General features: G+C 35.8%; 1 protein-coding gene across 3 annotated transcripts in view; it reads right to left on the bottom strand.

The window, feature by feature from the left end:
• Positions 1 to 13105, bottom strand: part of LOC126888265 (uncharacterized) — a 183656-nt gene that overhangs the window by 132578 nt on the left and 37973 nt on the right. The gene's annotated exons all lie outside the window — the stretch shown is intronic.

The raw sequence follows: 13105 nt of genomic DNA, 5'->3' as shown, positions 1-13105 counted from the left end.
TCAAATATACCTTCAACAAAGCCTTTGATCGAACTGTACACACTCTTCTCCAAGGTCACCATCTATGTTGATTCGATACTTTTAGTCAATATAGAAACTTTTACCCTGATTTCTTCATTGGAAATTGACGATAAGTTGTTTAAAAATCCAAATTCTTCATTAAGACTGAAATAAACTTACGACTTTTCATTCAATTCTGAATAAAGCGTGTCAATTACAACATTGAATGTATTAATCTTTAAGTTTTCTTTGTCATTAAAGTGGGGTTCAGTGGATTCATCTTCTTTGTCTTAGCCTGGGAGAGCTTTTCTTTTCGGGCGTCTTTTTATTTCAAGAATATAGGTTTCATTTTTAGACAATTCTTTTATAGGTCAGACTCAATGCGTACTCCTTTAGAGATTTGTATGTTGCAAGTCACATTCAAGTCTGTTTTCGCAATGTTTTGCTACTCTTGTCAAAACGTTGTAAAATGTCGTAGGTACCACGGATTTAGTAGAATAGCCATTATCTTATTTGAAAAATTTTTTACTGATTCCAATTCAATTAGTAAAAGTTTTTTTTACAAAACGCTGCGGCCCCCTTTTGCTTGCGGCCCTAGGCCGCGGCCTAGTCGGCCTAGTGGTAAATCCGGCACTGCGGGCCACGTTCGCGTAGTGACGTCCACTGGTGACGTCGACTGTTCCTTTAACTCTGGTGTATACCAGTGGAACCATGTTTCGTTGACGGTTATGAAATGACGTAGAAACTCATTTGGATTACGCTTAAACAGCATTAGGGTAAGCACAGAACAAGTAAGTCGCGGTGGATGTGTAGGTCGCGGTAGATGCTACTAGTTAAGTCGCGGTCGATGTCGACAGCACATAGCAAGGAGGTCACCTGAGCTGTCAGTCGAGCTAGAACCACTATCAAGTGAAGTAGTTTAATGAAATAAATTTGAATGACAAAAAGACTGTGCTTTTGCGATGTTGTGTCAGTCAAGTGATGATAGTGATGAAATGTCAGCTGTAACCAAATGGTGGATGATAGATAATATATCCAACAGACGGTTTTCAGTGCATCCAATATATTTGAAAAAAAGCCGTTTAGGGGAATATCTTTTTCACGAACTGAAAAATGACCCGGAACGATTTTATTTGTATATGAGGATGACACCTGAGACATTCTCGTACTTATTGGAAAAACCTACTCCCTATTTGGATAGATCTGTATCTCACCACAACTTTGATTTTTTTTTTAAACAGAAATAAAGCTTTTTTAGCACTTTAAAAAAGTTGTATTGTGTTATCCCCAAGAATGCTTCATTATTTGGATATTTCACATTGAATTATTCTATTTGGAATTTTTCTAATATGAAGCTATTTTTCATTAGCTATAACTCTGCTTTTGCTAGATGTAGAGAACTAGTATATACACCGTTTTTTTCACTTTTTTTGTAGGCTATAGTTTTGCTAAGAATATTTTTTTGACAAAATGCTTACGTTTTGAGTTATTTGCGAAAAACCGTATAAAAACGTGGTTATTTTGTTGGGAAATGAACATATTCACTTGAAAATAACTCGAAAAGTATTGATTTGGTGAAAAAACTATAAAACAAAAGTTGTCTAAAATTAGTCAGTTTATCCATTTCGGGACTTATCTTGGACATATATTTTTTCACCCCCGAGATGGGGTGAAACCTATCCCCAGGACAAAAGCACACATCGGCACCATATCACTTTTTTTCTTTGACATGTTAGCTATCCTTATGCCAAATTTAATGTCAATCCAAACGGTTCTTTAAAATTTACAGCAAAAACCGTGAAAGAATGTACTATATTCTCATTTTTATCAATTACCTGTCATTCCAATACAAGTTGAGTTACTATCTCCTTTCACTCCTTCGCAAGAACATGCCGGTTATGATGTTGTCTGTGGGTCTTGTCCCACAATACGGAAGTTAGCTGCACAATTGCTATCAGATCCTCCCTAATATTTAGCACTTCAAAAACTTACTGACTTTAAATACTTTAGAAATTAAAAAATAAGCTGAATACGAAAAAAGAATTATATAAAAAGTAGCAACTCAGGTAGCGCAGGTAATGACAACTTGGCCTCGAACGACATGTACCTAAAACAAAGTGATTTTCAAAAGCATCGAAGCATCGATGGCATCCTCCTGAATGGCATCGCGCTAAACCTCCATCGCGACTTACCTGCTCTGTTCGCTTACATTCATTACAATGTACATTGATGTCGACATCGACCGCGACCGACAGCTACAGCTCCACCGCGACTTACTTGTTCTGTGCTTACCCTTAGACACTGCTCTGAAGTGACCTCATGGTTGCATTTATTGTTCGAACTTAGAAAATTCGGCAGCCATCGCGACGACAGCTTTTTTATGCCGAAAATTTCATGCAGGCTATGACCAATGAGATCTTTTGAGATGCCTGCCGTCTCAGCTATCTTACGTATATATCTTTAGTCGACGGTCTACCAATATGAGATCGTACATTTCTTCTATTTTATCCTCAGTGGTAGTCGTTTTCGGGGCACCTGGGAATGACTTGTTCCCAGGTGCCACCGACAAACTTGAAAACCGACGTGCCACCACGTTAAAACTCGTTAAAGAATTTTTGACGGTTTCGTAGTATAGTGGTTAGAAAATTTGGTGTGAAACAACCGCAATTTAAGCAATTTAACTTATCTTGGCTAAATGACGAATTCAATACAGCTTTTCTTATAGATAATTAGTTTATTGAATGGTTTCATAAAGTTTTTAAAGCAATTATTCTAATAAATATGTAACCAAATATGTAACCGTCTCTCACATTTAATAAGAAATGACTCCACTGTCGCACAACGGTCAAAACAGTCTGTCTACTAAACGCGGGTGTGCGCATTGCTAAATGGTAATATAGAGGGTGTTTGGTAAAGAATGGGCCATAGCTTAACCTCAGATTCCTGACGTTAAAATATGTCGATTTAAGCTAACTTACCTTTGTACAAAAGTTGATAATAACCGAAATACAGGGTGTCAAAGTTAAAATTTTATTTTATTTATTTTTGAATATTTCTTGACAGGCATGGGACAACAACACGAAATTTGGTAAGTGGTGCTGGTACTGTACAACCTACTAAATTATGCTAAACAAACGTTTCTGGCTACTACCAGAGGCGTATGACGGGGAAACGTGAATGGTTAACTCTTCCCAAATTCTACGCCACTGGCAGAATTGCTATTTTAGTGCAATTTTTTGATTCTCCAATACTATCTATGTAAATAACATACTCTTCATTCGTAACGATAAAGCCATTAGTTTTCGAGATATTTTAAGCTAAAAACGAAGAATACACTAATCAAAATAAGTGTGCCTTTTCATTTTTAACTTCAAATATCTCGAAAACTAATGATTTTATCGTTACGAATGAAGAGTATATTATTTGCATAGAAAGTATTTCAAAATCTAAAAAAATATGCTAAAACAGCAGTTTCGTCAGTGGCGTAGAATTTGGGAAGGGTCAACCATTCACTTTCCCCTGTCGTACGCCTCTGGTAGTAGCCAGAAACAATTATTTAACATAATTTAGTAGGATGTACAGTGCCTATATTTTCTGCCAAGTATGACACGGATATGTCATATTATTTTAAAGTATTCATTTTTTTAAATAATTTATTATTTATTTAAAACTTAAGAAATATGTCTGCCCGGTACTATAAAACTATTTGATATATATCCATTTGATACTTGGCAGAAAGTGTAGGTACTGTACACCCTACTAAATTATGTTAAATAAACGTTTCTGGTTAATACCAGAGGCGTACGACAGGGGAAATGGTTAACCCTTCCCACATTCTACGCCTCTGATGAAACTGCTATTTTAGCATAATTTTTAGATTCCCCAATACTTTCTATGAAAATAATATACTCTTCGTTCGTAACGATAGTCATTAGTTTTCGGGATATTTGAAGTTAAAAATGAAAAGACACATTTATTTTGATGAATGTATTATGCTCCTTCGTTTTTAGCTTCAAATATCTCGAAAACTAATGGCTTTATCGTTACGAATGAAGAGTATGTTATTTATATAGAAAGTATTGGAGAATCAAAAAATTGCACTAAAATAGAAATTCCGCCAGTGGCGTAGAATTTGGGAAGGGTCAACCATTCACGTTCCCCCGTCGTACGCCTCTGGTAGTAGCCAAAACGTTTGTTTAACATAATTTAGTAGAATAAAATTAACATGAAGTAAAACTCCCTAGTGTAGTTGGTATATTTAATAAAAATTATAAAAATTTTTAAAAATCCAAACGGATTACGTTCAAAACGTTTTCGGACTTATCAGTCCATCATCAGTGAACCTAAAAGTAAGTAATCTCACTTAGTAACACTGAAAAGGGTGAAATTTTGAATGTTAAAAATTGAAAAGTGTGGTTACGATTACTTACTCTCTGTCCTTGCTAAATAGCCACAATGCCAAACACTGGTCAAGATGTATGTTCTAACTACATGGTGAAATCTGATCTACAATTTGGCTTACATTGGATGCCAACGGATTAGTACTAGGAACATGATGCTCTACTCCATTAATTAAGAGATTTTTTTATTATTAGGTCTACATTGAACTACGTTTAGTCTGTCAATGATTTAGAAGGAAGTTGAAATACTTCAAATGTCAGTAACATTGACATCCAGGAAAGGGAATTTTTAAGGTATTAACCAAGGTCAAGATCCAATGTGGTTACGGAAATTTAAGTTTAAGACTGTGTTGGAATTTTAATTTTTAATATTAGAATTTAAAATTTACTATTTTTATAAAAATATTACAACCATTACTATAAACTTGACTATAAAATTAAATTTGATCGAACTTATTGTCATAATATGGTAATGAAAACAAAATGTAAGATAGAATTATTGGTTAATGAAAGTTAATAATTTTTTTGGCCTAAAATAGCCTTGTGGGTGAAAGTTAAAACGTTGAAGTGATACAACAGTTGTTTAGTGTGTATAGAAATATAAATTTGTTAACTGTAATGTTGGCTGTATAAGTCTAGTAAAATATTGATTCTGTATGAGTTAACTAATTAAAAAAATTTGGTGAGAATTGAGGTAACTGATATAAGATTGTTAAGTAAAAAATATAAATAATTGACGGAATGTGAAAATGTGTTAGTTGTAGTCAAAAATATAGGAAGTATTATAACATTATGCATATAAAAGAAAATGGAATTATTTGATTGTTAAATTAAAACTAAGTTGATAAAATGTGTAAATGAACAAAAGATTCAAAAGAAGTGCGTCAACCGGATGCACAAGACACAAACTGTATTTGGAAAATAATTAAAAGTTAAAAATAGTAAAATAAGAATAAAGTTGTAAAGTTAGAGATTAGAGTGGCTAGAAAGTTAGATGCAACATATTAAAATTTTGAATTTTTAAGAAAAAATTTTTTTAAAAATGAAAAATAAAAAGAAAAAGAAAGAGAAAAATAAAATAAAAAGGAAAAAGGACCTGTATGAAAAAGAAGAATTAAATGAATAGCGTAGTAAAACATTTTGGAAAAGATCAACGAACGAAGTAAAGACCCAAGCGGCGAATAGACAAATAGATAAGGTCAATGATTTATGAAGGGAAAAGTAGGGTGAGAAGATGGCAAAGGGTGAATTAGTTGTGTTGGTGTTACTGGGGGTTGTAGAGTAAATGATTAGTATGAAAGGAGATTTTGGAAATAGAAGGAAGTGAAGTATGAAAAAGAATGACAAAGAAGGTTAAGTTAAAGGTTTTATGGGTGAGGTCAGGAAAGTTGCTAAGAGTGAAGGATAAATTGAAAAAACAAGGAATTTAGGAAAAAAGTTGACGGTGAATGGGAGTAAAATTGCGATTAAGGGAGGTTTGTCTATTCACACAATTGGGACTGGACCTCAAGTCTCGGATAATCTCCAAATCCTCATACAAGTCCAATCGGAGTGTGTTTTTCTGCTGTATATTGTGCACCAACTGGACACCCTCAGGAATCTTAAGTTCATGTCTATTGACTTTAAGGTGATGTGAGAAAGAGGAAGTAGTATCTCTCTTACTATGTTCTAGGGATCTGGTGGCAAGAGATCTACAAGTTCTACCGATGTAGGTAGCATCACAATCTGAGCAAGAGAGTTTATATACACCACTACGGTTCATGTAGTTGATTGGATCCTTAGTATTGGTCAAACTCTTGTTAAGGGTGTTATTAACTTTAAAAGAAATTTTTATATTATCACAGGAGTTGGTAATAATGTATTTAACTCTTTCAGATAGATTAGGGTTATGGAAAGGCAATGAAGCATAAATCGGAGTTGTTGTAGATGAAGTAGAAGAAAAAGCTGACTGTTGAAGTAATCTGAGCTCTCTTTTATGTTGGAGTTTATTGATGATATCAGGATCATAACCATTGTTTATAGCAATCTGTTTAATGATGTTTAATTCTTTGTTAAATTCTGTTGATGAAAGAGGAATAGAATTTAATCTGTGGATAAAACTACGGAATGAAGAAAGTTTGTGGGAAAGAGGATGATTAGATGATGAATGAATTACCTGATCTGTTTGAGTGGGTTTACGGTAGATCCCAAAGCTGAAATGGTCATCTAGTCTGGTGATAGAAAGGTCTAAGAAGATTAGATCTTATCTATTTTAGGCCAAAAAAATTATTAACTTTTATTAACCAATAATTCTATCTTACATTTTGTTTTCATTACCATATTATGACAATAAGTTCGATCAAATTTAATTTTATAGTCAAGTTTATAGTAATGGTTGTAATATTTTTATAAAAATAGTAAATTTTAAATTCTAATATTAAAAATTAAAATTCCAACACAGTCTTAAACTTAAATTTCCGTAACCACATTGGATCTTGACCTTGGTTAATACCTTAAAAATTCCCTTTCCTGGATGTCAATGTTACTGACATTTGAAGTATTTCAACTTCCTTCTAAATCATTGACAGACTAAACGTAGTTCAATGTAGACCTAATAATAAAAATATCTCTTAATTAATAGAGTAGAGCATCATGTTCCTAGTACTAATCCGTTGGCATCCAATGTAAGCCAAATTGTAGATCAGATTTCACCATGTAGTTAGAACATACATCTTGACCAGTGTTTGGCATTGTGGCTATTTAGCAAGGACAGAGAGTAAGTAATCGTAACCACACTTTTCAATTTTTAACATTCAAAATTTCACCCTTTTCAATTTTACTAAGTGAGATTACTTACTTTTAGGTTCACTTATGATGGACTGATAAGTCCGAAAACGTTTTGAACGTAATCCGTTTGGATTTTTAAAAATTTTTATAATTTTTATTAAATATACCAACTACACTAGGGAGTTTTACTTCATGTTAATTTTATTTAACTAGATGGTATACAGCTAACCTTCGGGTATTATCCCGTTTTATAATTTAGTAGGGTGTACAGTACCAGCACCACTTACCAAATTTCGTGTTGTTGTCCCATGCCTGCCAGGAAATATTCAAAAATAAATAAAATAAAATAAAAGTTTAACTTTGACACCCTGTATTTCAGTTATTATCAAATTTTGTATTAAGGTAAGTTAGCTTAAATCGACATATTTCAACCTCAAGAATCTATGGTTAAGCTATGGCCCATTCTTTACCAAACACCCTGTATGTTTGTCCTGCTTACACTCGTAACAACTTACTAGCGCTGCGTCATGAATATGCTTGCATATGGAACTGGGTGGTAATCAGATTAAAAATTATCACCAAATTACTTGTATCACCAATATACCTTTCCTTACCCATCGCACAATGGTAAATTTCTCTTGGGACTAAGGCTAAGTACTTATCGGACCACCAAACTTTCATCAGAGTAAGATTAAACCACCAATCAGACCACCAAACTTTCACTTTTGCGGAAATCACTGTTGCTTTGCGAAAGTTCGTTACAAGAGTCGTGGGTGTATCGGAGTCTATTAAAAGGCCCTTCTGTTGTTGACAGGCAGCGTACACACAGAGTGGACCAAAAGTCTGGAACTGCCTAATTTTCTTTTAAATCTTCTTCTTCATTATCTCCGCGACGGAGGTCGGCAATCATCATAGCTATTCGGACTTTAGAGGCAGCTGCTCTCAAAAGTTCATTTGATGTACATCCGTACCATTATCTCAGGTTGCGCAGCCATGTTATTCTACGTCTCTTCTTTTTCCTTGGCTCTTTCCCTGCATATAATGAGTTGGAGCAAGTTGTATCTCTCTCCACATGTAATATATGAGAGATATTCCAATTTTCTGGTTTTAATTGTATTTAAGACTTCCATTTCTTTATTCATCTTCCTCGGATATCTTTATTTGTGACGTGTTCTGTCCATGATATTTTCAGAATTCTTCTATACACTCACAACTCGAATGATTCCATTTTTTTTTAATTGATGCCATTGATTCAAGGTCCAAGCTTCCATTCTATAAAACAAAGTTAAGAAAAGTAGCATCTAGCCAACCTAACTCTTAGCTCTAACTTCCACTTTCTGGTGTAGAGCACTCTTCTCATTTTGCTAAAATTTGGTCTAGCCTTTTCTCTTCTAATTTTAATTTCCTGGAAGTAATATTTTGTGGAGTTGATCATTGTTCCAAGATACATATGCATATTGGTCTACTCATTCGACATTGGTTCCGTTTGTGAGGAGATTTTCGTTATTTCATTGAGTTGTTATCTCATAAATGGATGGTCCTAATCTAATTGTACAAAAAGCCGAATACGGCTATTCTGTAATATGGAGATTTAAAATGTGATGCTCGCAATATTGGTAGATTTACCATCTTCTTTATATCATTAGTTAAATCGACAGAAAAAGATCTTATAGTGAAGTAGCCAACTAAAGGGTGATTCATTTAGAGGTACTTTTTTTGGTGATGATTTGTTGGGAGATCGTGCATGAATGGTATCACCTAAAGTTGGTTTCTTATTCAGTATTGTTTGACATTTCATCCTAGAAAGACTAAACTCGGTACAACGTCTAGAAATTATTTAGCTGTATTACAAAAATAGGTGTTCAATGAGAAATGTGTTTCGTGCGCTTAGATAAAAAAAAATGTTTTCCGATGAGGCCCGTTTTTGGCTTGAGGACGTGAGTTAACAAAATGGGTTGATGAGTAATCCAAAGAGGTTCAAGAGTTGCCAATAGATTCAGAAAAACCCACTTTCTGGTGTGGTTTATGGGCCGGTGTTATCGTCGGTCCATGTCTTGGACCAGCCAGAATGTTATTGTGAATGGAGACCATTATCGCGCCATGATAACGGACTATTTGGTACCAGAGTCACGCTGAACGCGAACAAAACAACAACAATTGTGTTTCGCGCCCCTTCTGTGTCACATAGAATCATAATTAATGAAGACGACCAATATCCTCTGAGACTGTTGGGAGAAAGGCTTGTTGTTAGTCCGACTGCGAACTATTTAGGAGTTCTGTTCACCAGGACTCTTAACTGGAACGCAGATCTAAAGGCAACTTTAGATAGGGTAAGGAACAGGGCCAGACTTCTCAACTCTCTCTCTGGACGAATTGGCAAGACACACAAGAAGACTCTCATTCACACTTACAAGACCTTTATTCGACCCGTCATGGAGTACAAATCTTGCCTCTACTCTCTTTGCGCTAGATCAAAACAAGAGTGGTTGTTGAGCGCTGAACGTAGAATCTTGCGTAGATGTAACTATGAGCACTGGCGATATCCCTCAAACGAAATCCATAACATCTCGAACATCCCCAAAATCACCGAGAGAATATACTCTCTGAACAGGAACTTCACAATCAAAGTAATCAACGCCCCCCCCCCCCCTCCGACACACAAGAATCTCTCAAATGTTCCTGTTCATCTTCCGGCCACGTACTCCACCGAAAGCCCAAACGCAAAAAGATTCATTTACCGTCCGCTCTAATGCAAACATGAATTGACGAACTCCCGGTGGAGTACGAAAACATCCTCGAGGCTACCCCGTTAGCCTTCCGTACCCACCTTTAACATCTCCTCTTCCCTACCCCGAACAGGGAGAAGTTGGTTTTTTGCGGTTTCCCAACTTCATTGCACAATTATACCTGTTCGTCCCAAGAAAATAGCCGCAACTATTTTCTCCACTCGAACGCACACCGTCCACGCCGCGCTCAAAGCCACCTCCTGACCGCCGACGAGGGACGCAGGTTCGCCTGTCGTTGTACAACGGTTTCTAGGGAGATTGGTCTAGAGCAAAGCACGGACAGTACACGTAAATGTCTATGGAACCAACAACAATCCATCAAACTTTCTTCTCTGTTGACTTCTTAGCCTTCTGGACACCACCGTCCGGCATAACCCAGGATCCAAAAAACACCAGGACACGGCGCTTGCCCCAGTGTGTTTTTCGGACTGTTTGCTTTTGCTGCCAACATTATACATTCACTACAAACCCTGAAGAGGACAAAATCCTAAACGGGGACAATCATTGATCGCATTTCCACATAGCATTATATCTATACACGCAAATCAAACAATGATAGTAGTGGTACCAGAAATTGAAGTTCGTAGTTTAAGTGATATTTGGTTCCAAAAATATGGCGCCAAATGCCATACATCCCGTGAAAGCATGGCTTTACTGAGAAAACGGTTCGGTGAGCAATTTATTTCATGCTTCGGACCAGTGACTTGGCCGCCTATATCCTGTGACATCACACGTCTAGTCGTTTTCTTCTGGGGCTACCTCAAGTCCAAAGTCTACATCAACGGCGTAACCAGGATGATCCTAAGGGGAGGGGGGGCTACAACATGATCCTAAATGGGGGGGGGTTACAACTACTGAAGAGTCTCTAGGGGTATGGTGTTAAGCGTATAGAGCTTAAAGTTCGTCCCAATGGGGGGGTTATAATCACCAAACCCCCTGGTTACGCCATGGTCTACATGAATAAACCGGCTACGATTGAGGCATTGGAGGTCAGTATTACTCGAGTTACTGGTCAAATACCAATCGAAAAGCTCGAACGCGTCATCAAGAATTAGACCTTCAGAATGGACCGTCTTAACTGCAGTCATCGTCAACATTTGAAAGAAATTATCTTTAAGAAGTAATTGTAAAGAATGGTTCTTTTTTACCGCAATAAAAATGTTCATATAAAATTCATTTTTTTCATTGTTTTCTCTTTTCTAAAAAAGTACCTCTAAATTAATCACCCTTTAGTTCAACTTTACTTTTCCGAACCATTCTCCTATCAATAAGGCGACGGTACAACAAAGTGAAAAGTGCTTATAGAGACTGGCTAGAGAAGTAAAATATTACATTACAGGTAAACCAAAAAGTATGATCAAGGGCAATAAACCTTTAGATTTACTCCAGAGTTTCTTTGAAGATCATACATCCTCACGCAGAGCTTCACAAATACATTATCTAAGTAACTCTTTAGTCCTGCATGTATTAGATACGAATTTATTTAAACCCTACAAAATCCAGTTGTTGCAAGAATTAAATTAAGAGGGCCGTTTTTTATAAAAAGGAAATTTAACAAGCGGTTATTATGAAATGCTCTTTAGAAATAAAATTGTATCAGATCTGAAAAACAAGTTTGGAGAAACTTGTAATGAGATATATGGTTTCAGCAATATGGAGGTCCAGCTCATTTTGGTGTAAGGCTAAAAAAATGGACTTAGACGATTAGGAGTTTCTAGGCTTTTGTTTTATCTGTTTAAGATGTTTCTGACAGGTAGGAGTTCTATTGAAGTAAAGATTTTAATAAAAATAAAGGTATAATATGCACTATGCAGGGTGTTTTATCTAAAAAACCAAAGTGACTAATAATATCAGAAAAATGATAAATCTGAAAACGTTACCAATATCAAATTTTAAATCTCCATATTGCAAAATAGGTGTATGTATTCATTTTTTTTTTGTATAATTCGGACCATCCATTTAAGAGACAATTAGGCGTTTTCAGCTATTTGGTCCACTCTGCATAGGGTGAGGGGGAGGGAGATAGAGAGAAAAGGAAGAGAGAGAAAGATTTACAATAAGCCAATTGGGTACAGTTCGAATGCATTACAGTTCAATATTCTTCTTCTTGTAGTGCCTATCCGTTTCGGATGTTGGCGACCATCATGGCAATCTGTACTTTGCACACTGCTGCTCTGAAAAGATTTGTAGTGGTTGTGTTGAACCACGTACGTAGATTTTTCAGCCACGAAATCCTTCGCCTTCCTGGTCCTCGCTTTCCCTCTGCTTTTCCCTGTAAGACCAGTTGCAGCAGTCCATATCTTTCACTGTTCCTCAAGATGTGACCGAGGTATTCGATTTTGACTGTTTTTATTTTGATTAATAGCTCTTTTTCTTTTTGCATTCTCAGCAAAACTCGCTCATTAGTAATGTGGTCGGTATAAGATATCTTCAGGATTCGACGATAAAGCCACATCTCAAAAGCCTCAATTTTCTTGCAGGTGGCGTCTGTGAGAGTCCACGATTCAACTCCGTAAAACAGTATAAGAAAGATATAACATCGTAGTAATCTGACTTTTATGGGTATCGACAAATCATGGCATTTGAACAACTTTCGTCATTTTTTGAAATGCAGATCTTGCTTTCTCTATCCAACATTTGATTTCTATAGATTGCGTATCTATAGTTCAATATTGCGTTCGAAAAATAATGTATTTCAAGACATGTATACACCATGTGATTTGCACAAATGTTGTAAATTTGTAAAGTAAGTACCCCGCACAAACCTTATGAAAATTAGGTCCCAGTGGATTTCGTTCATACTTTGGGAAAATACTCTTTGAAGCATAACTTCTACATGTTGCCAGACAACCAGTAACTCAGGGAATTGGAATATCCAGTAAATCTTATAATTTCCGAGTTTGTGCCTCTATCTCTTGAAAATCGTTTATACGATTGAGTTGTGCCCATGAGAACTTTTTATCAGGATGCTTCAAAGAGAATTTTCCCAAAGTATAAACAAATTCCACTGGGACCTAATTTCCATAAGGTTTGTGCGGGGTACTTTTGACCTTTTATTTAGATGGTTTAATAAATTAGATATCTAGATAATTAATACAAAATTACTCTCGTTTCAGAACTATATTTTTTATATGGGTGAGAAACGAAATATAT

The sequence above is a fragment of the Diabrotica virgifera genome, chromosome 7 (genome assembly GCF_917563875.1).
Source record: "Diabrotica virgifera virgifera chromosome 7, PGI_DIABVI_V3a".
Taxonomy (NCBI): Eukaryota; Metazoa; Arthropoda; class Insecta; order Coleoptera; family Chrysomelidae; genus Diabrotica; species Diabrotica virgifera.
Note: the sequence above shows the minus strand (reverse complement) of the source record. Positions and strands in the feature narration are given on the sequence as shown.